General features: G+C 37.0%; 1 long non-coding RNA gene across 1 annotated transcript; it reads right to left on the reverse strand.

Annotated features, from left to right (window-relative positions):
• Positions 1-13,842: 13,842 nt before the first annotated feature.
• LOC136231951 (uncharacterized) lies at positions 13,843-16,068 on the reverse strand. Its single transcript, XR_010690200.1, has 3 exons — positions 15,794-16,068; positions 14,279-14,410; positions 13,843-13,958 (listed from the first exon to the last, which is right to left on the reverse strand). It is a non-coding gene; the product is annotated as an uncharacterized lncRNA (long non-coding RNA).
• Positions 16,069-25,911: the final 9,843 nt, after the last annotated feature.

Consider the following 25,911-nt stretch of genomic DNA (forward strand, 5'->3'; position numbering starts at 1 on the left):
TCATTTGATCATGTTTATAAGGGACAACATCAAGGATACTTTGTTCCATCTTTCATGAGAATTTTTCGAAAATTCCTTATATGGTCTAAATGTATATTTTTGTGTTTAATACATTTATGTGTATTGAAGCTTAGCTATACAAGTAAGCAACTGAACCCACAAGGGTGACGAAGATTAAGACCTTTTGGACATTTCAACATTATTTTCTTCCTTCTGCACACCCAAATTTGCCATTAAAACTGAAATTTAGAAACAACTTTTGTCTTGAGGAGCGTCTTTGTATTCCTCCCCTCCCCTTCTTTTTATACACGTACTACTACAATCCTAACAAGGGTAGTTTGGATATTTTTGTAATTACTAAGGGATAAATTTTAGTTTTAACTTAAAGAGTTCCCCTAGAATAAAATTTGAGTGTTATCAAATAGCAAAAGACATTTCTCAGGTCTTAAACTTTTTCTAGGTATTCTATTTAGTCGCTCTATTTTTATTAATTGATTCTTAAATTTTTTTTTTTGGCTTATATCCCTATTATAAGTTTAAAATCAATTAGATACTCAACCTATTCTTTAAAAGTCAAATAGATCTCTAACCCTGTATTTTATATTTTAACTTTAGTTGTCAGTTCAGTTATTTTATATTTTGGATACGATTTTTATCATTATTTTATGATATTTTCAGTCATCAGTTCAACTCTAGTAATCAAATAAACCTAGTCGATGATATATTCACATTTTTTTTAATTACTAGGTATAACACTGATTTTGGTTCGATTTAACGGAATATGTTTTTATTAAATCTTAACTGGTAATCCAAATCTAAAATATTATAAAATATTGATCTACTTGAACTGAAAATATAAAATAGCTCAACTAAAATTTATTTCAATCATAAGAGGGATTTAAATAACAATTTTAACATACGTTAAGAATGTAATCGATGATTTTAAATAATTAAAAAGCTAATTGAGTTTTAATATATAGACCGATGACCTAATTGATGGTTTTAAAAGCCAAAATCTAATATGACTTTTACCCTATAGTTTACGGGTTGAATTTAAAAATATTGAAAGGTTTAATTGACTAAAAAAATCGCACCATTGAAGTTTATCTGTTGTAGTGACGAAAAATGCACGTTTTAGGGTTTTTTGGGTGTTTCATTTTAATTTTTTCGGTATATTAAGTGCTCTAAAATTAAAATTGATGAGCTTATATATTAAAGTCAACCATTAATTAATTAATTGGGTCAAGAACTAAGATTAATGGTTGAAATTCCTCAATTAGGTCAAAAAATTGAAAAATAATTCGTTGAAAAAAAAATAAAAGCCCGTGAAAATAACTAAATCGGATTTTTAAGGTCATAAACGGTCAAATTTGGCCAAAAGAGGGTGGAGGCCACAACCTTACTATGTGTTTTGACCGTTGGTCCGTTTCCGATGGGATTAGGGGAACGAAACTCTAAAAGAAATCCTAATTTTGAAACTTGACACTTTTTTGACCTAATTATTTTGATCTCGAATTAACCCTAATGAAAGTGTCAAACCAAATTTGATTTTAGATTGAATTGATGCTACCATATATCTTGAGATTAATCAATAAAGAATAAATTGATCCCAACCCGAATATGTAAATACACGTTTTAAGGTTTTTCAGGTGCTTTCATTTTTTTCGGTATATTAAGTGCTCTAAAATTAAAAGTGGCGAGCTTATTGCCTTAAAGTCAACCATTAAGTAATTAATTAGATAAAAAAAAGTGAAAAATATTTCATAGAAAAAAACAACAAAAGCCCATGAAAATCATTAAATAGTATTTTGAGGTCCTAAAAAGCCGAATTTGTATAAAAGATGGTGGGGCCCATAGTTTTGCTGTGGGTTTTGATCGTTGACCCATTTCCTAACGGATTAGGGGTACGAAACCCTAAACCCTGATTTTGAGACTTGACACTTTTTTTGACATAATTATTTTGATCACGAATTAACCCTAATTAAAGTGCCCAACCAAATTTGATTTTGGATTGAATTGATCCTACTATATATCTAGGGGATTAATCAATAAAGAATAAATTCATCCGGACCAAATATATAAATACACATTTTAGGGTTTTTCGGTATATTAAGTGCTCTAAAATTAAAAGTGGCCAGCTTGTTAGATTAAAGTGAACCATTATTTAATTAATTAGATGAAAAACTAAGATTAATGGTTGAAATTTATTAATTAGGTCAAAAAAGTGAAAAATATTTCTTAGAAAAAAACAAAAAACAAAGCAAGAATCACTAAATCGTATTTGTTAGGTCTTAAAAGAGGGTGAGACCAACATTCTTCTATCATGTCTCTTTATGCTTTTCTTTTGGATGATTGTAAATATCATCTTATCTCTTTTAATGACGTTGTTGTTTTTTATGTTTGTTTCTCTACGAATAGGGTTGCTCATCAGGGCCGGTCCAATGATAGTGATATTCTAAACCGCTGGGACACTTACTGATCCTAATGCAAATTTCGTTTTAGACCTTGTATACCTATGTGTGTATATATATATATATATATATATATATATATATATATATAAAATAAACAAATTTTGGACCCCCTAACAACCATTGGCCCTAGGCCTGCGCACTCCGGGCCTAGACCCAGCGCCGGCTCTGTTGCTCACTAGCTAGTTGTTGTAGCCTATTATATGCCTTGTATTTCCTATTTAATACCATACTTTATATCTTCATTTTCTAGTGTTCGCCAACACTATTTTCTTCTCTCCTCCCTCGGGGTTAGGATCCTCACATTGTCGCACGGAATATTTGGAAATGTAATAACTTAAAAGTATGTGACCAACTTTGACCGTTAAATTTGATTCTCTCGCCCAAAACATTTAATAAAATCAATCCATGAAAAACCAAAAATCATAAAAATGGCATCATTTTGTATAAAAGAAATTATTTTAACAAAACATAACTATAGATATTCACGGGAATTTATACACGACGGGGAAGAATTTTCATGGAGCGGATATAGTAATCCTTATCCCTATCACCATTTTGGCTTTGGCGAGAAATTATCTCCCGTGCCCATCCCTATCCCTAATTTATCCCTAATTTTCACTTATTACTAATCCCCATCGGGTTGGAAACATGTAGTTTTTTTTATAATGCCCGATTACCATCCCTACATACAAATTGAGTGATAATGAAATTTGTGAATGGACAGAGTGCTCCATCAATAACAATTGAAATTGACACAATTTCAAACATCAGTGTAAATTCGCTCAACTTGTAAACATTAATGGTATTATTATGTTAGTCATGATGTTAGAGGTAAAATTACTTTTGCTGGACAATATTAAAAGTATTTTTTGCACTTTATATATATACATATAATCTTATTCACTATTATGAAAAAACATTATTTTTGCTCCATTCTCGACACGTGCTATGCCATGAGTCAATTCTCATTATGGCGACATATGTTTTGGTCACATTACGAATAGACATTGTTAAAAAGTTAATTAATTAATAGATTAATACATTTTTTGTCCCTATACTTGTTTCAAAAAACCAACTAGTCCTTTATATTTGGAAAAAATTCTAGTAACCCATGAATTTATTTAAATTGACCAATTGCCTTTTTGAAAGGTACATATTTGAAACAATCATGATTCTCCAGTGATTTGGTATTGATAGAGTTTGTGCTTAAATAAGCTTTACAAGATAGAATCGGTTACAACAATAATTCTAAAGATACAGGGAGTAAATCAAGCTAACAATATCTGACTAAATCAAAGACTAATTCTAATATGTATATTTACAGATATATCCTCTAACATTCCCCCTCAAATTAATGGCGGAGCCACTGTTAATTTGTCGCGAAGATGTTGAAACCGAGCCTTGGAGAGTGGTTTGGTGAGGATGTCAGCAATTTGATCAAGGGTGGGGACATAACCAACTCGAAGCTCTTTCTTGGAGACTTTGTCACGAACAAAATGAAAGTCAATCTCTAAGTGCTTAGATCTGTCATGAAAAATTGGGTTAGCAGTTAAATATGTTGCACCAAGGTTATCACACCATAAAACAGGTATTGTGGAATTGGAGATGCCGATTTCATGCATGAGCTTTTTCAACCAAAGCATTTCAGAAGCAAGACTAGCAAGAGCATGATATTCAGCTTCGGTGGAGGAGCGAGAAACAGTAGTTTGCTTATGTGACCGCCAAGATACAAGATTAGGACCAACAAACACCGCATAGCCAGAGGTAGATTTTCGATCATTAACGTCTCCTCCCCAATCTGCGTCACTATAACCAACCAGATCAAGAGTTTTACCCTTATGAAAATGAATTCCATGTGTTGTAGTTGCAGTTAAATACCGAAGTATTCGTTTAACCGCTTTCCAATGATCAAGACTTGGATTATGCATAAATTGGCTAACTTTATTTACAGCATTGCTAATATCTGGTCGAGTGATGGTCGCATATTGTAATCCACCAACAATAGTGCGATATAGCTTAGGATCAGTATAGGATTCACCAGAATCTCGAGAGGGTTTGGTGCTTGTGCAAGCTGGTGTTGAGATGCTTTTGGAGCCATCCATTTTGGATTTTTTGAGTAAATCAGAAATGTATTTCTTTTGACTTAGGTGAAGAGCATGATTTTCCCAATTCACTTCAATTCCAAGAAAATACGAGAGCTTGCCAAGATCCCGAATAGCAAACCGCTGCTGCAATTGCTTGATCAAGTTATCAATAAACACAATGGAATTGCCGGTTACCAAGATATCATCAACATATAAAAGACAATACAAACGCGTATCATTATGATGAAGATAGTAAAGCGAGCAATCAGCCTTACTACAAACAAACCCAAGGGAAATCAAAGCCTCTGTCAAACAACGATGCCACATACGGGGGGCTGCTTAAGACCGTATAGACTTTTCTTCAATTTGCAAACATGATGAGGAAAGTCCGGGTGAGTAAAACCAGGAGGTTGACACATAAAAACAGCTTGATCTAAAGTGCCATGTAAAAATGCGTTACTCACATCGAGTTGTTTTATCATCCAAGAGTTTGTTACTGCAAGTGAAAGAAGTAAACGTATCGTTGTGGGCTTGATAACCGGACTATATGTTTGCTCATAGTCAAGACCGGGACGTTGATGATATCCTTTGGCAACGAGTCGTGCTTTGTATCGGTTGACAGATCCATCAGGGTTCAGTTTGATGCGAAAAACCCAGAGACAGCCAACCTTATTGTTGGCTTCGGTTTCTAGAACTAACTCCCAAGTTCCATTGGTAATGAGTACATTATACGCCTCTCTCATAGCTGCACGCCATTGTGGATGTTCCATAGCTTTAGTATAACAAGAAGGGGTGACAGTTTCAGTCACGGCCTGATAGATTTTTGGACGAAGCGAACCCGTTTGAGTTCTTGTAACCATGAGAGTGGGTTGTAAAGGTTGGGGCTGTTCAGGTGGGGCTGTTTGTGATGCATTGGGTAAATTTTGGTGTGATGAGAGTTGATAGCCGCTAAAATCAACAAGTAGAGGGACAGTAGGCTGATTGGAAGCTGGCGGGGGGCTATTTGTTGTGGAGGTTGGTAACTCTCGAAAATTTGGTAAGGGATGATATGGAATAATGGTGCGAGTGGGATTAGAGGAAGTTGTATTTGGGCGTGGAGCTGTTGGGGGAATAGCAGTAAATGGTTCTTGTGCTGATGGAAAAGAAATTGTGACCGGAGCATTGGACAGATCAGTCATAGATATCTGGCGCATCTCATTGTTTAACAGAGGAAATGGAAACTCTTGTTCATTGAAAACCACATGACGTGAGATAAAGAATTTGTTGTTAAGCAAGTCATAACATTTATAACCTTTATGTATTTTGCTATAGCCAATGAATATGCATTTACGAGAAAGTCGAAGCAATTTATTTGAATTGTAAGGACGGAGCCAAGGATAGCAAACACAACCAAATGTACGAAACAAAGTATAATCGGGTGTATTGCCAAACAATTTTTCATATGGGCTAAGGTAATCAAGTATTTTGGTGGGTAATCTGTTGATGATAAACATTGCACATTCAAAGGCATAAGACCAAAATTTCATAGGTAATTTAGCATGAGTAAGTAATGAAAGACCCGTTTCAACAATATGGCGATGCTTGCGTTCGGCGCAACCATTTTGTTCCGGTGTGTATGGACAAGACACTTTTTGATTGATCCCATTGGTACTAAGACAATTGGTTAAAGCCTGAAATTCACCCCCCCAATCTGATTGAAAATTTAAAATTGGTCGTTGAAAATATTTTTCAACCAATGTTCTGAATTTAATGAATACACTCAAGATTTCAGATTTATACCGCACAAAAAATAGCCAAGAGAATTTGCTAAAATGATCATAGAAAATAACATAATAGCGATAATTATCATGTGAATCAACTGGAGCAGGGCCCCAAACATCAGAACAAACCAATTCTAACGGATTAGAAGCAACGAATGTAGAAACAGGAAACGGTAAGCGATGTGCTTTACTAACACAACATGAATCACAAAAGGGAGCACATTTATTATCATCAAAGTCAAGTTTATTCAAAGCAATTGCTTTCTTAACAATGGGGAATTGAGCATGACCCAAACGGGCATGCCATAAAGAGAGACTAGTGTTAAAGGCTCTAATGCGATTTTGACTTGATGAAGGAAGCCACAGTGTGTAAAGTCCATCCTTATTCACCCCTCGACATATCTCCTTCTTTGTCTCCAAATCCTTCAAAACAAAGTAATTAGCAAAAAACTCAACCGAAATAGAATTTGATTGAGTTAGAGAAGACACAGAAAAAAGGTTATTAACAGTGTTAGGAACATGGAGTATATTTCGAAACTTTAGAGGAATATTGGAAATAGGAAAATCAGATTTACCAATATGAGAGATAGGAATTGTGGATCCATTACCTACTACAACTTGCTCGGGACCGTCATATTCAGTGTGAACATGGAGGTTGTCCAAATCAGCTGTTAAATGATGCGTTGCGCCAGAATCTAGGAGCCAATCAGTGAAGGAAGGGTTGGAGGTGGTGGCCATATTAGAGGACGGTTTAAGAGAACCCCTGGTATTGCGATTGAATTTTGGTGATGGACACTGTCTAGCAATATGTCCCGATCCTTTACAATTGTGACATGTGAGAGTGGAGACATCAAGTGGAGCTGAATTTTTGTAACTGTTTCTACTATAATTATTTGGGGCAGAGAAACCCCGACTGGATCCATAATTAAATTGACCGCGACCGCGGCCCCGTGGCCTGTTGTTTGAACGGGCAGAATAATGAACTGAGGGAGTAAAGCTTGATGGAGCTGTGACTCGAGAGAGCTGTCGCTCCTCACTATGAAGCAAGCCAGTTAAGTCTTCAAACGCAATAGATTCCAGATGAGCTTCTATTGCACGAGTGAAAGGCGGATAAACATCATTCAGGCCATCCAAAATTGCACCAACTAAATCATCGTTACTTACAGGATTTTGAAGAGCAGAGAGCTCGTCACTGAGAGATTTGGCCCGTAAAAGATAGGCAGAAATATCATCGTTCTCTTGACGTAAATTATGAAGACGATTCTTCAATTCACGGATCTGTGACTTCGATCCAGTGGCATAGGCTTTAGCCAGCTTTTCCCAGGCGGCTGCTGCAGTTTCTGCCCCAATAACTTCGGAAATTACGCCCGATGAAAGAGAAGGATGAGCAAACTGAGGACCTGTTGGTCCTTTTGCTCCCAAACTTCGAACGCCGGATTGTCTGCTCCGGTTTGTAATTTCTTGGGCGGCGGTGCAGAAGTTGCATCAACATGATGTCCCAACTTCTGACCTTTCAAAATAGGCAGAACCTGTGTCTTCCACAACAGGTAATTGGAGGCAGTTAATTTGTGATACCATGGAGATAATTAATTGAGCGATTGAAAGGAGAAATCCCAGGGAAAAATTAAAATTCAGAGTTGTGAAACCTCAGAACTGCTCTGATACCATGAAACAATCATGATTCTCTAGTGATTTGGTATTGATAGAGTTTGTGCTTAAATAAGCTTACAAGATAGAATCGGTTACAAAAATAATTCTAAAGATACAGGGAGTAAATCAAGCTAACAATATCTGACTAAATCAAAGACTAATTCTAATATGTATATTTATAGATATATCCTCTAACAATATTAGCTACCTAAACTAGATTAAAGTGTAAGCATTTAAACTTTTTCAGAAAAATTATATACTTTGTTAAAAGGATTAATAAGTTTTAAACAAGTTAAATTGGTAAAATGAATATTCTAAAAGTAAAAAAAAGCAATTGAATTTTTTGAGATAAGTATAAGCGCTTAGGTATCTTTAGCTTTAATTATTAATTACATTCAGCAACTCTCTCTCATCCCTCTTTTTCTCCTCTCTTTTTTCTCATGGTTTCTGTTGAATTAGGGATTCTTTTTTCAATCAACATTCGAAATTTATTTACAAATATACATCCATTTTAATCATGGAATTGGGATGCCGTAAAGGGATTACTTTATCAATCTTCCATTATCCAAAGATTTTCAACAAAAAAAATTATTATGAGGAAAGTTGGTATGTTATTACTAATGGACGTATGAGGAATCTCATTCTTATAGATTGGATTTGTAGAGGACTAGAATGGAAGAGGTAAACTTGACACATAGGAACCAATTGCAGCATGTCTTCATACTTCTATCAAATTCAAGTGGATGTCTTGAGTTGTATAATTAATGAAAGAAAAACCTAACTAATGATATCATTGTTATGGTTTAACTAAATGTTAAATGTGTTTTAATGTTTTTTTATCTGAGTCCATTATTATTAGGCAAATTAGAAAGAGGTGTGGTGTGCTTTGGGTATGGTAAGTAGTAGACATGTGGTGAAGAAGTTTTGTGATGAAAAGACACGTACATGGAAGATGTGGAGTGCAATGGATATTTAGAAATTCTTGAAGGAGGACATGTATATGTGATGAGAAGACACATGCATGGAAGATGTGGAGTGCTCTGAATAAGTTGAGAAACTAAGAGTAAGGCTATAAACCAACTCTGAATCTAATTCTCTTTCTTCTTCTTTTTTCTGTTTTTGCTTGAGATTTTGTTATAGTATCTGAGCAAATACATTTCCCCATAAAAATCTTAGTCTTTCTCATTGGTTTTGCATTCTTCAAACTTGATTCATGTTTGTTGTCTACCATCTTTCTTTCAAAAATGTCTTACATTGCGGTAGTAGCCGGAGAAAATTGCGGCAATAAGGATAACAATCTTAATCAAGAAGGAAATTTTCTCGCATCTCTCTATATATAGTAGGTACATCTCCATGGGTAGTTCCATATAGCTTGCGAGCAATACCTTAGGTTTGTCAATAGTTTTGTTCAGTCTTACTTGCTCTACTTTCTAAAAAACACAAAATCCTAAAAAGTCCAAGAAAAAATAACTTTCTCTCTTATTTCATAAAAGAAAAATCACACTTTTTTACTCTAAATTATACACAGTATTATAATATTTTCCATTTAGCCAAATATTTTCCTCATTAATACCTAAACTAAACCTTCTTTAGAACCCATGCAAAAGACCTTTTGATTATATTTTGGTTAGACTAGCAAGTGATAGAGACTAAGAACTACACGCCATTACTTATCACAATACTTGTAATGAATTGAGTGTTAAATTTTAAACCTTTAGTGAAAAGTAAAGATTAAAGGCTACAAGAAAAGAAAAGCCTTGAGATATCACCTTATGAGGTTGTACACTAGTTCATACTTTCAAATATGGGATGTATTGAATAATGTAATACTTTTGAGAAAACCTTATTTTGTTAAAGTTCATCTATGTCGTATGATTTAGATAAGTTGAGATTATTGAATGTCAGTGAAATAAGTCTTATCAAAGTTATAAGCTACATGGCTTGTTTGATTTCAAATTTTATTTTGAATCTAACACTTCCTTCAAGACAAGGAATGTTCAAAATGTGACCAAGTTGTTATAACCATTTATATAATATTTTAACTCATTGTTTTATGATATTTTTTAGTGGTTTGTCAATGTTTGTCCCTAGTTGTTAGTGTATTTTACTTTATTCTTCTATTGAATGGAGTTTTGAGTGATTTGAGGTGTTTTTGGAAATAAAACAAAGTAATTAGATAAATCTTCCAATAGACTGCTCGACCAGCTGACTCTAATTCTAGAATAAGAAGAAAAACTAAAAGCTGCCTAAAAACTTCAAAACCTTCCTTACTAAATTCTAAATCAATTATAGCAAGAAAAAGAAGAATCCTTAAAGGTTGGGGACATATAAATATGCTTAAAAAGACTCCAAAACCTTCCTTAATTATTTCCAAATCAATTATGGTAAGATAAAGCATCAATATTAAAGACAAGCTAGACATTTTAGGTGGTTTTTATATAAATAAGAGCCCCAAAACTCCTATAAATAGGGAGCTTTGCTAGTTTGCAGGTCTATGCTCCAAACACCATTTTTACATCATGTGTAGCTCATTTTCATTATCTTTAGCTTTCAATTGCATTGGTGGTTATAAATTATTTTATTCATTTCAGATCTAGTTCTTTTTTTATTATAGCAAGGGTTAAACTAACCCATAGTTTAGACCTTGCAAAACTCGACTTTGCTTTCTATTCACCTTGTGTTCTCAATATACTATTATATTAAAGTTCATATTTTCTTTCATCTACATCTTCTTCTATTTCTAGATTTCATTTAATATATTGTGGCCAGACATGCATCCAAATCTGAGTACTATAGGATGTGAAAATCTTTGAGGATGCATCCCCAACTCGGAAAACTTTTCAGTGTACATTTAGCCAGAAATGAGACAAATAGCAGAAAACAAATGTGAAGAACAATGGTCTAGAGAGAGAGGAAAGTTAATACTTACATGAGTGGTGCTGGGAGGAGAAAACTCAACCTCGTAGGTTGGGTCTCCCTCAAAGTAATAAGTGTAGGGAACCCCTAAAATGTTTATATGGGACATGTGTCACTCAAAGGTGGTAACTAGTGAGCCTAGGGCGCAACTCTTCGGAGCACCACCCATTCCTGCAGGAGGACCTCTTGAACTTCCAGACATACCACAACCTCCACCAGATCAGCCTGTGAACGGCCTTGTCTTCCTCATCTTCACCCGAGGACAAAAAAAGGGATGCTCTAATGAGGTAAAATATATGTGTATGTGTCTGATTAATGCAATACCACTCATCCTATTAGCGGCAACTGAAGGACCAGCAACGAAAGGTTCTGGAATGGGAGCCATGATCCTCTATCGAGTATGGAGAAGGCTCCTACAGAAGGCATGATAAGCACCCTCCACAATGGAGATTTTCACACTAAACCCGTAGAGACCAAGATCATCCTTCCCAGAAGCCTAGAGATCCACATCATATGATGTCGCTTCCTTGGGATATGTTGTTGATATTCGGGCTTGTGGGAGGGATCAATCTTTGTATCTACCGGATTGGCACGGAGATCTCTAGTGTGGACGGTGGTGCTTATCCTGCCTCCCGTAGGAGACTTCTCCCTGCTCGGCCTAGGATCACAGCTCCCATTGTAGAGCCTTTCACAGTCCTTCCTTTTGTTGCCACTAATATAGTGAGTGGTACCTACATTATTCATACACATATCTTTTACCTTATTATTAGTGACTTCAGTGCATTCCCTTTTTTAACCTCGATGGAAGAAGAGGTAGATAGGGTCGGAGACTGATCTTGTGGAGGTCATGCTATGTTTGGCAGTTTAAGAGGTCCTCCTGCGAGCATGGCTGGTGCTATGGAGTGGTGCACCCTCGGCTCACTAACTACCACCTTCGAGCGGTACATCTTCCTTATAAACATTTTTGGGGCGCCTTACATTCGGTACTTTGAGGACCAAATCTTCCTAGATCCCCTTTCTTTGTGTTCTTTTTCCATTTATTTGTCTCTTTTCTGTCAGATCTTTGCTTCCCAAATCCCTGACATGATCCAAGTCATGAATGCAATGAAGCACTAATAACGCCTCGACCATCATGATGTCCCAGTGATCTCCTGTTTGCATATGATATTAAATGAATAATATGTTTATATATATGAATGCTATGCTTATTATCTATTTTTTGTTAGTTTATTCTACAGGCTATTGTTAGGGAGGAGCAGTGAAGGGTTTAGGGTTTAGGCTATTGTCAAAATTTTGCACATAAAAAAACTCAACACAATAATATGACGTGAGTGAGAATATTCCTCTTGTAAAAAATATATGTTAAAAATGCGACATCCGAGAAAGAAACATGGTTGTCAATGTATGCATTTATGTGGGCATAAAAGCCTTCTAAGGTGGACTTACTTGTCAGAAATAGTTTGAAAGAATTGCTTAGTTTGCCAAAATGGTTTCAGAGGACAAGGATGAAGAGGAAAGGGAATTAGAGTTCTACTCTTACTACATATATTCTCTATAAAATGAGATTACATCTAATACAAGATCACAAATACTAAAATTGTTTTCATTAATCATGCTCTGCTTTTCACTAAAATTCATTAACAATCTTGATCAAGTTCAAGCTCTTAATAATTGACAATTGATGAATGCAGATTCTATATCATCTATGTCTTCCATTGATTTCTCATCTTCCTCAATAATGCATTCTTCACCCCAATTCAAACTCGATCAATCACTCCCTTCATCCTTTCAGTCGGATAATTCTGATTCGGAAACTTCAAATTTGATAAATCTTCAATTTGAAAATCTTGATTAAGATTTTCTAATCCATCTATGGAATCAGAGAAATCCTGATCCAACAACAGCTTGGAGCAGAACTCATACTCATCTGTTTAACATCAACAAAATGATGATCAAGCAACTCCTTCACTGTCTATCGCGCTCTGATCTCTTAAAAACACTTGCTCAAAAAATCCTTCCCTTTCTATTGTAACCACATTGGAAATTCAGGCATGTCCTATATATAAGAATCCAATTATAAGTAAAGCCAAAACTGGATCATTAGCCAAAACTGGATAATAATATGTTTAAAAATTAATTATTCATTTATGAAATAATTAAATCTGAAAATTAAAGAAATATCATACACAAGAAATATCATTAATGCTTAGATTATTTACACACAAAAATTGATAATTTGCTGATTTAGGATGTGCTAGATATGTACACTGTGGTTGCATGACGAGAGGAACAAGGATTTCTGGCTCATGTGTATGATATTATGTTGCACAATTATAGAAATGGTGATAGCTTTGATTGTTCCCAATGTTATAAAACTCGGACCGGTTGGTCACTACAAGAAAAACGGTAATTAGCAACCAAAAATCTGGTTGCTAAATTGGTTGCTAACACTATTTACGAACCAGAATTGCATATTTAGCAACCAAACTGGATCGGTTGGTAATTGCAAGGTTGCTAAAACTTTGATACCATATCAAGCTTCTCGGTTGCAATGTTTGCAACCACCATTTCAGTAGCTAATTTGGTGGCAAAATTAGAAACCGATCACTTGCAACCATATGTCAGTTACAAATCAATGAACAATTTTGCAAATCTATTATGGTTACAAACTAACTTTTGGTCACAAGTAATCTGGTTGTTAAATTTATTGCTTTATGTCTGCAAATATATATATATATATATATATCTTAAAATATTATTTCTACAATTTTACTAAACTAACATCATATAACCATTTCAGAAATTCCATAATAAAACAGAAAATATAAATTATATAAAACTTATTAATGCGTTATAATTCAAGTTATACATTCGCTAAAAAAAATTTAAAGTTACACATTGGTGTAAAAAAAATTAAAGTTATATATAAACTAAATTAAATACAAATAATTGTTGCTTGTATCCATACAAGTAAATGTTGAGAAATCGGTCTCTTGGGTAAGGCACATGATCTGCTCGAGGGTGCACATTCATCATGCATGATGTGGGAAGCATAACGGTTGAAATTTTCTCACCTGAACGAAAACCAAATGAACAAAAAAAACATGATAAATCAATCTAAACATAATCACAATTACATTCAATTTTCTTTAATCACGAGAGTCTAGAGTGTGTTCTATAGGATTTATAATTAGATACAGTTTTCCGAACTTTTCACGGTTTTATATGATAGTTCATGTTATTCGACCCCGAACCATTTCGGGGCTAAGGCTTTGTTGTTGTTGTTGTTGTACAGTTTTTCGAACTACAAAAATTTTAAAAATCCTCATAAGTGCACTCTGTTTTTTATGCATTGAATTTAAGTGTTAAATGACATTTTTTTATCAATACTTACATTATAAACTGTATCAACAATCTTCAATGGACTAGTAAAATTAGAGGATCTGAGCAGCTGTATTCAACTTCAAGAGGGTCACAAGAGCAGTGCCATCTACTTGAACTGACCTGAACTGAATCCAAGGATGGCCTGCAAAACAGTAGAATAAGTAACATTAGGAACATTCCAAACATGAATTTAAAAACTATAAAAAGCCCTCTGCAACTTATTTAGTGTTCAATGAATTCAAGTTTAGCCATTCATATGAATTTAAATACCATCACTTGCTCCACTTTTAAATAGCAGAAGGTGTTGTTAAGAAAATCATTCCAAACATGTGCCCATCTTATAGAGCTAATCCTAAACATGAAAATCAATGGCTTCCTCAAGAGGAATTGATCGGGAGTTAGCAATCCTACATATGGCCACTTCAAGCAGAAATCCTACTCATGTCCAGGAACCACAGTAATACACCTTAGGTGAAATTGCATAAATGAATATCCATTTTAATAGAAGATCCTATTTGCAAATACATGAAGAGATGATTTTACAATGATGAAAAATTATCACTTAACTAGTAACATTACATATCAATAACATGAATTGACTCAAAGAACTATTTATAAAAATATGGCATAAATTATACTTTACTCCTCAAAGTTGCATGAATAGATGTTATATGAATTTTTCTATATCCATCCTAAGATATGAACTTAAAGCACGAGACAGGGCATCGTTACTTAGCCTTTTAACCCCAAAAGGCAGAACCAATTATCTACACTAACCCCAAAATCAGAAACAATTATCTATTAACCCAAAAGGCATAACTAATTTGCAGGTAACTGATGATAACCAAAAATACAATTGTAATTATCATTTAAAACTATAATACCAAAAGCTAAGTTCAAGACTTCATCAGGACTCTAGCCAACATTTTAGCATTTAAAATAGAGACTCCACCATAAGTAACACCATAATGAAAATGACCTAACCAGTAAGTTATTAGCTCTTCTCAACCTCAACTTTTCAGCAAACCTCAACTTTTCGCACAACAGGAAAAGGTAACAACAGAAGCACAATGAAAACCACTTACCATAGACGAAACTAAAAACACTTCAAACAAAATGAATGCTTCAATGCCAACATCAAACACTTCAAACGCTAATACAGCTTATTTATGATAACAGAAACCCTAGAAATAAACAATTAAGAGTCAATGAAAAGGACAAAATAAGAGTAAGACTGAGACTGACCTCCCTCACAGCCTCCATTAAAGAGAATGAGAAGCTCTAGAACTCCGAAAAAAATGATTGACTAGAACAGGGTGAGAAATCACAAAACTCCATGAACATCACAATAACCATCCCAAATCCAAATAAATATAGCCAAACAACCAGCTCAAGCCAAAAGACACATAATACCCTTTGCATCTCTAGGAGTTCTTAGAACTCGCAAGAACCGGAAAGAAAAAAAAAAACCCGAAGTCGAAGAAGAGCGTGTAGAATGAGAGGAAAGAGCAAACCTTAGTCTTACCTTGCATGTAGGGATAGAGGCCAGCTAGACACCTTCAGGCAGCCAAGGACATCATCGGAGTAAACCGGCAGGCGCCCGAAAGCCGAAGTTGTCCGACAGAACCCTTAGAGGTCTGATTGGAACGAAACAAAGCCATAGAACCCATCTAGGAGAAGTAGAGGGAGATTGATTAAAGAGAAACCGAAGTGAAACAAACCCAGAACTCGTGTTTTCAAGGGTTCCAGGAGGACAATGATGCAAGAAGTGGAAGATGGGAGAGAAGGTGGAGGCAGACAACAAATGTAATTAGGGCTAATCTCTAATTTCTCCATAGCACAAATATAAATCCCTAAAATGGACCAAATGGATACATCGGGCCTATTTAACCTTTATTTCTTAATGGGCTTGGTAAAATAATGCTAATTTGATTTCTTCATTCCTCACTTATATTTAGACTCATTAATTTAATTCAAATATACATGTTTATTACTTTATGTATTTGAATTGTGTTTTATAGTCTTAGTCGATGAATTCTATTCGTTGGTTAAATTTCATAATGTAGTTTCCAAATAAATATATAATGTATTCTTAGGTTCAATTTAATACCAAATCCAACTTGTGTGAAAAGATTTCATATTTTTGTGATTTAATAATAGAATTGCAGTTTAATATTTATAAATTCGGAGAAATATTTATCTTTATCCATCTCATACAAAAGACAATATAATTTTTAATTTTTTTTATGTCTAATCATATGTTTATGAATTGTTACTAATAAATGATAAAATGACGCACATATGAAGTGTAGATAATAAGATTTATGATCGATAATACAGTTTGATGAATTATCTATCAAATTGACCCAATTTGCCAACTTTATGAGTAAAATTGCTCTTCATAACCAATGTTAGTGGTAAAATTGCACCATTTTGAACGATTGAGATAAAATTGCTCATGGATGTAGACGTTAGACGTATTTTTGCAACTTACCCCCTTAAATTTATTTTATACTTAAAAACTATTATTTTAAATATTAAAATATAATTTTATATTTTTCTTTTGTTTAAAAATATATTACCAACATTTCTTTCTCTCTCCTTTCTTTCCTATTTAATTTCACTCAAAATATAATTCAAATATCCAAGTATATATTATATATAGAAGTCCCTAAATGGCCTTAAAAATTTGCAACCACAAAATATATTTTGAGACCATTCGGTTGCAAAGTTTGCAACCATAAGAACTTTGAAACCGTGTTCAAGTCTCAAATGTATTTGACAAATGAGATTCTCAACTTGGCAACCGCAGGATGGGCTTTGCAACCACCTTGGTTGCAATATTGCAACCGACTTCAATTCGGTTGCAAATATCGATCTCTAATTACAGTTTTTCTTGTAGTGGGTTTGGTCAGTCGAACCAGGAACCGACATGAGTCCAGTCCGAGCTGAACTGGTTTGTTGAATAGTGACCCGAGTTCTTTTGCTTATTTGTTAAAAGAAAATATTAAATATGTTTATGAAACAAAAATAGCAAACTTTAATAAGAATTTGCACATTTAAACATAGATTGAGCAAAACATCCTCTAACATAACTAAACGCCTACAAGTAGCGTCCTCAAAAGGCAAACAGGCTTTAGATGCTGCGGATCCATTGAATGTATCAACACCAACGAACAAAGCTGAGGCAATTGAACTACATTTTATTCATAACCAACGGTAAATGCCTTCTAGCATACATCATAAAGTTGATGTTCCCCAAAATCCAGTAGAGACGTTGCAAGAGTGTGAATCAAAGGGATTCCTCTTGAGAAACCCCTGACTGAAATCATCAAGAGAAACTTCACTTTACGGCTGTACTCACAGGGTTTGATCAATTTCTGCTCCGGTCTTTGAAGGTTTGAAATCATCAACTTGGACATTAGATTCTCATCGAGAAAAATATTTGTTGATTTCACGTCTCGATGAATGATTGCTTTAGCGTACCCGTATGAAGAATTATAAAAATGGTGATAGGTAAAATCATATGGTCAAAGTATATTATCATGATTTTGTTTATGTTAAAGAGATTTATATGAGTTCTTCTCTAAGCTTTGTGCTGCCACTACAAAAACAAAAGCCCTATTACGACCCTAAAATTCAAGATGTAACGACGCTTTTCGACGTCCCTAAATGCTTACCCACGCTTTTCAAAGCATCGTTACAAACGTCATTAAATCGTGTGTCCTTAATTTTAACGACGCATAAAACATTGTGTGGATAAATTCCGTCTGACGATATACTGTATACAAGTGTACGCTTAAATTTTGAGCATCATGAATTTTTTTTATATTATTTATTTTTAATTTCAGAATTTTTCACTACGTTTTAATAAAGCATCGCAAAGTGAACGACACATAATATTTGTTATGTCATTATTTCGCATAACAAAATACTGGTAGCGTCTTGAATACAGCAACACTTTAATTTATCAGCGTCTCCAAATTGACGACATTTAGACAAAAAAAATGTCTACATTTGGCTATATAAAAATGGCTTTATGTTAGCTAAAATATCGTCTCTAAATTGCGACGCTTGCATATTATTATGTCCCTATTTAATTTTATCCTCCAAAACGTTTCACAAACTCTCTTGGAATTTCCTATTTAATTTTATATGATTAGTATTCAATGAGTAAATTGAGAAGAAGAAGACAATTAAATTCTAACCAGCTGGTATTGATGTATAGAATCAGCAGGAATGAACTTGAAAAACTGAGGTGTTTGATCTTCTTGAAACAGATTATTGTTTTTAGAGCAAGAAGTCATTGTTGAAAGTGAACTGCTATATACCGAAACAGTTATACTTTCCACCGCACCCTTTTGACATTTATGCCATCATCACAATTTTCAAACCAAAAGCTAAAAAATCTCAAATCCTCTCTAGTTTTTTAGCTTTTCAAAAAACCTGACCTAAAACTACATGCCGCCAAAGGAAGGAAAAGGGAAAGGCTTCATAAAGGTTCCGGTAAGTTTTAATTTTTAAAAATTATCCGAAATCACGGGTTCCGCCTCCAAAATCGGAGGCGGAACCCTTTTTTTTTGTACTAAACGGGCCGCTGATGTCGTTGCCACCACGGACGGAACGGACGAACTGTCCGTTTACCCGTGGTGGCAACGACATCGGCTTACGGTGGAAAGCATGGCGCACTCGTTCCACCATTAGGTGGAACGAGTGGCGCACCAGTTCCACCGTATGGTGGAACTTGGTGCAGCGTTCCACGTAATGGTGGAACGAACGGCGCATCCGTTTGGCCCTACGGCCAAACGGAACGCGCTGTCCGTTTGGTCGAAGGGCCAGACGATTGCGGCGGACAGGTCGGCCCTGGGGCCGACCTGCACGCCGCAACTGTTCTGTCCTACAGCCAAACGGACAAACTATTCCGTTTAGGCCAAATCGGGTCCGAAACAAATTTTTTTCAAAAATAAATTAATTCGGGCCGCCCGTGGGCAGGCTCAAATTATTAAAAAAACTTAAAAAATGATAAATTGAGTATATTAAAAAAATGCGTTATTTGCTTATGTATTTATTTTTTTTGTTTTACAGGCTGATATTGCTGAGGCCCGTTTTGGACACAGATATACAAGGACATGTGTTGTGAATGCCTCTGCCTGGAGGCAACAGATGGAGCAGATGATGATGGGGGATGCCCAGAGGGCACAGACTGAACACGACGAGCATGTTAGACGTGAGGAGATGGCAGATGCTGTGGAGATGGAGGGAGATGACTCTATGGCTCCTCAGAGTGCTTCTTTTGTGCGAGTACCTCCTTAGACAGTGATGAGGGGTCGTGACGGACGTTTTGCTTCTACAGCAGGGTCGTCTTTGGGTGAGAATTTTAAATTTTGTTATTATTATGTGATTTATTCGTGATTAGTAGAAAATATACGAATATTCTGAAATGAGTTTACTGTAATTTCAGGTAGCAACAAGCACTCGATGAGTGCTGGAGAGGATGACTGGATCGTGAAGACCCTGGTTCCTAAGGGTCCATCTAATGGTGTTGTGATCCTGAGCTTTCTGGGACATATTGCCCATGCTATCTGGAGCGGGCAGGATAGGGGCCTCCTCAAGTGTCAGACACGCTTAGTCTATCGTGGGAAGTTGTGTGTATGGCACGGTGGCACTTCTAGAGAGATCCAGATGCGTATTGCATCATCTGGATTGTCCCATTTACTAGGTATCATGTATGCCCACATCGATGCGCCCCTGATTGCGGGTTTTGTGGAGCGGTGGCAGCTAGACACGTCATCATTGCAGATGCCGTTTAGTGAGATGAGCATTATGTTGCATGATGTGTGGCAGATTTTGCGCATCCCCATCGATGGGGCTATGGTGACTGCTGAGGCGAGTATTGAGGAGCTTCAGTCTTGTGTGATGGAGTTGTTTGGTATGACTCGGGATGAGTTGCTAAACGGTCACTACTTTAATGACGGTATACGATCGGCTTCCATCCTGGAGTATTGTTAAGGAGATCGGATTCTTGATGCACAGGCTACAGCTTGGACATTTCTTATGCTCGGTTGCACATTGTTCGTCGACAAGACTGGTGACCGCATTTGACTTTCCTGTCTGTTGGAGGTACATGACTCGGTAGCTGGAGCCATTGGACTCTCGTGGGGCTCAACTGCACTAGCATATCTATACCGTCATCTAAGTATTGCTAGCAGAGGAGATTGCGGGCAGATCACGGGTTGTCAGCTGACACTGCTTCAGGCATGGATTTATGAGTACTTCCCGTACTTCAGGCCTCAGCGGGAGGGAGTTACATTAGATCCGGAGCTTCCGAGGGCTTGCATATGGCCATCTATAGTGTTGGAGAAGAGTGATGATAGGCTGAGATCATATTAGGTATGTTAATTAAATAAACCAAATTCATTACTTGTACTATTTGTATGTTAATGTTGTTGTATACGTCATTAGGTGATGTGGATGTCGTATGGTCCTGATGCCATTACGGATACCCCTAGGACGACATATGTCGGATGGATACGTTACAGGGATGTGATCGAGCCGTACATGCTGGGGAGATGCCTTCACCAGCTCGGTTACGTGCAGACCATACCCAGACCGATCTTGAGGCCGTTGAAGTCCGTACGTCTTTGGTCTAGCTTGAAGTATCGGGTAGAAGTGCCCGCCGATATGGCAGAGGATCTTTGGACCTCGTTTCCTGAGGCGGGCATGCTTGTATTGTCTCGGTTCACTCTAGCACAGATTCCTTCGGACTGTGACGAGCAGTACATGTCGTGGTACTACCTGCATTCACACCCTCAGCTACTGCCGGAGATGCCTGCACCCGGACCGACCATTCATACTCGCTCGAACAACGAAGTGGCAAGTGATTTAAGTTTTAATCAACTGATTTACAATTATCAAATTATACTAAATGAAATGATATTATTCATTTTGGGGTTTTTCTTTTGCTAGTGGGTTAGCCGTTTCGCTAACTCGGGAGAAGGTGCATTGCAGGCGATGAACCTTCTTGATGAGGATGTTCCGACTGAGTGGAAACAGTCGTACGACCAGATTTTGGATGCTTGGCATTCGGCTTCATAATTGGAATTCCATATGAAATTGGATGGCTTACTTAGATCCTCGAGATTTTCGAACTCCATTGCAGCATGACTTTGCAAGCTTCTTTTAGGAATTTGCTGACAATAAGTGAGACAGAGTTCATAAGCACAATTTGGACATCTGCGGTGTAAATTGGCAATTGAAGTTGCACAATGGTCTCCTTCCTCCAATTTGTTTCCCCATGCAGATTCTCTCCATCCATTGCAAACGTACACCTGACAGACCATTGTGACGAATTATGAGCACATCCTGCAAGGCCATTGGAGTGTACTGCAAGAAAAAACAAGGGAAGTATTGAGAACATTAAATAATCAGTTTAAGGTCTCCTCAAAATGAATCCCCTATATACATAAGAAGGTCCCAAGATGACACTGGAAAAAGGGATTGACCTCGAAAAAGGGATTATTAGGCTTGAAAAAGGAATCCTAGTATATAATACACCCTCGTTTTCTTAATTACTTGTTAGTTTCTTTTTTTTAAAGTATGAAACGACAAGATTGAATATATTATGGATCCTTTAAAATTCGCCAGAAAAACCAATTGGCATCCGGAATATTAAGAATGTCCCATTATCTTGCTTAATTATTATTAAGCCTTTAAGAGTGGATTTCAGCAAAGTTCAATAAGGACCACAAAACCCAATTTCAGGAGGCCAAAAGATATTATATTAGATAAAGAAAAGGAACCAAAACAAAATAAGAAAACATATAATAAATTTTATATATGCTCAAATGTATAAATATAAAAATGCAGGTGTTTATATAAATTTAGGCCTCTAAACCGATCAAAAAATACAATGAGCCAATCAATAAAACCAAGTGTTGCCAAACAAAAATTAATGGTTAACATAAACAAGAAATTAGAAATTCTAAACCTCAACTTACTTGCAACCAATAGTTATTGTTTTCGCCGGCCACGTTTTGCAATCAGTGCTACAATATCCTTTTTTTACTTTGGAAGATGTTGACTTCTGTTTTTCACCATTACTTTTCCTACACCCATTCTCAAATATAATCAGCTAATTTATCAAAGAATGCTTGCCGAATTCTATTTTGAGATTTGATGAAAAGGATTACTCATTAAAGATAACATTTACTATTTACAATTCATTAAACATAAAACTTAGTATACTATGATGATATTCAAATTAAATGATACAATACTACCACTAGTGATGGTTTACAATTCAACAAACACCTCAAGACATTTGGAATAAACAATTGTAAGATGGTAAAAAACCTGTCATCTGTGGGAACCATCACTATGGTTGTACGGCGGCTGCTCAATTCGGTTTCCTGGTTTGAAGAAAGTAGGTAGAATCAGGCCTTCTTTTTCTGCATTTTTTGTCAGCCAGAAAACAAATAAGAATAACTGTTGCATCATACAAAATTAAACAAACAAGAAAACAGATAAGAATAATTGTTTGCTCATACAATCATATGCACATCAAAATTAAACAAAAACTAAGAACTGGGTTCATATCAAGTGTAAAAACTGGAAGAATCCTCATCGTGGAATACCCAAATCCAGAAAGAAGAGAAAGCAAACAGCTAAATGAAAAACGAATTAGGGGTACCAAAGCCTTAGTCTTCAAGATGGAATACCCAAATCCTCATCGCGGCATTATATTCTTTTTTGCCTTTTACTGTTTGGAAATTCTGAATCAAAATGGTTTGTGATCGGTGAGATCCCACCCAAACCTCTCATTATATGCTTGAGAACAGGGAAACAAATTGCTGCGGCGGCTGGAGTTGAAGAAGTCGGAGGCAATATAGAAGAAAGTCTGGATATTTAGGGTTTCAAGGAAGCCCAATGGTCAACCCCCTTTTGATACGGATTGAAAGCGAGAAATGAAGGTTTTAGTCGTAAACCAACAAAGATGTTCTTCTCAAGCTTAACTTGAAGGAGTGAATCCCGATAACAAGGTATAAACCTTAATTCTCAAAGAGAAATGATAGTTGATTCATAAAAAGTTGTTCCATTCTTACAAAATGAGGGTATAAATACATCCCCTAATGACCGACGCTACCCCTATTAGGGTTACAACAAAGGCATAAGACAAAAGGGCAAAATGGATAGTCTGCTCAGACAAGGAGTACGTCGGTGCAGGTACGGACTATCAGGCTGTCTGTTGGTCGACTTCCTGAGGAAGTAATCTTGGCGATCCGCCCATGCTCATATGTGGATACGCCTTCTGGTGTACTCCTAGATCCGCCTTGCTCGCATGTCTTGGGGATCCGCCCTTCCGGGTGCATCCTTTGTGAGCTTGATTCTTGAAGACCCGCTAGAGTCCGCGCGATCAGTGTGGCCAGTTCGGATGTCCGCATCATTCTCTCCTTCTTTAAAAGAGTCCGGCACTGATTCGTTTTTGTTGAGCTTTAAAGGACCATCCGATTTCTATGGGCTAAGGTCACGGATGTTGAACGCTGGTGAGACTTTGCCAAGCCAGTTTGGCAATGCTATATGATAGGCATTGGCGTTGATCTTTTTGGTGATTTTATATGGCCCATACCTCCTAGGCCGAAGTTTGCTGCTTGCGGTGTTGGCGAGCCTCTCCTTGCCCAAATATACCATGACCTCATCTCCAACTTCAAACTGTAGGTCCCTGCGGTGCTCATCCGCCTTAGCCTTTAACTTCTGATTTCTATCCTCAAGAGTCTCCCTTACCTCTTGGTGCATCTGCATATAGTCCAGGGCCAGCTGGTTGGCAGTCACATTTCCCTTTGGAAGGTATGCTATATCAAGGGCATGGTTTGGGGTCTTTGTGTATACTACCTCAAATGGTGATCTCCCGGTTCCCGAATGTACAGAGCCGTTGTAGGCGAACTCAGCTTGGGCTAGAACCACATCCCACATTCGGGGCTTATCCTTGCACTTGCTATGCAGTAAGTTTCCCAGAGTTCTATTGATCGCTTCTGTCTGTCCGTCTGTCTGAGGGTGGGCAGTGGTACTAAACTTCAGAGAAGTATCAAAAAGAGCCCACAAGGTCCGCCAGAAGTGACTCAGAAACTTCGTGTCACGATCTGAGACAATACTCTTTGGTACGCCATGTAGTCTGACGACCTCCTTGAAGAACAGTTTAGCAGTTGCCGATGCATCATTGGTTTTTCGGCATGGTATGAAGTGTGCCATTTTTGAGAATCGGTCAACAACCACAAAGATGGAATCCATGCCCCTCTGAGTTCTGGGTAACCCTAGGACAAAATCCATGGACAGATCCTCCCATATAGTTTCTGGTACAGGTAGTGATAGTTGCAAACAAGCATTAGTGGGGTGTCCCTTGGCGGTCTGGCAAATATAGCATCGTTCTACTAGGTAAGCCACATCTCTCCTCATCTTGGGCCAGAAATAACGGGAACTTACTGCTTCATAGGTCTTGTTTCGCCCAAAATGTCCCCCCAGGGATCCGCCATGCAGATCGCGGATGACTTTTTCGCGGATGGAAGTGCAAGGTAAACAAAGTTGGTTACCCCTCATTAGATACTCATCCGTGATGTGATACGCTCCATCTCCATGCTGGGTTTTACATTTCTCCCAAATGCTACCGAAATCGGGATCCGCCAGGTACTCTCCTCTGATATGTTCGAAGTAGTCGGTTTCCAGATTGACGGCTTTTATTAGTGCAACCCTCCGACTCAAGGCGTCCGCCACTACGTTTTGTTTTCCCGCCTTATGGATAAGCTTATAGGCGAACTTATCTATGAAGGCGGACCATCGGGCATGCATGGAGCTTCGAAGTTGCTTCTGACTTCCTAGATACTTGAGGGCCTAATGGTTAGTGTAGAGAATGAATTCTTTCCCCACTAAGTAATGCTCCCATACTTTCAATGCCCTCACTATGGCATAAAATTCTTGATCATACGTTGCCCACTTTTGCCGTGCGTCACATAGCTTCTCACTGAAGTACGCAATGGGCCTTTTCTCTTGCATCAAAACACCACCAATCCCAATTCCACTGGTATCACACTCAACTTCAAACAGTTTATCAAAATCAGGATACGCCAGCACTGGCGCTGTACTCAGTTTTTCCTTGATCAAGGCGAAGCTCTCTTCTTGGGCATCCACCCACTCGAACCCCTTTCCTTTCTTCAAACATTCTGTCAATGGGGCCACTATGGAACTGAAGTTCTTAATGAATCTTCGATAAAATGTTGCTAGCCCATGAAAATTCCTGATGTCCCCCACATTCCTCGGAGTCGGCCATTCTCGGATGGTTCTCACCTTCTCTCCATCCACTTGGACACCGTCGCCACTAACCACGAATCCAAGGAAAACCAAACTTTCCATGACAAAGTCACACTTCTTGGTGTTGGCGAATAGCTGGTGTTTCCTTAACAGATCAAATACTGTCTGCAAATGCTTCTCATGATCCGCCAAGGTCTGGCTATGAATCAAAATATCATCAAAATACACAACTACGAACTTCCCAATTACTGGGCGAAGCACCTGATTCATCAGTCTCATAAAAGTACTAGGGGCATTGGTCATCCCAAATGGCATCACTAACCACTCATACAATCCATCCCTAGT

The sequence above is a fragment of the Euphorbia lathyris genome, chromosome 6 (assembly GCF_963576675.1).
Source record: "Euphorbia lathyris chromosome 6, ddEupLath1.1, whole genome shotgun sequence".
NCBI lineage: Eukaryota > Viridiplantae > Streptophyta > Magnoliopsida > Malpighiales > Euphorbiaceae > Euphorbia > Euphorbia lathyris.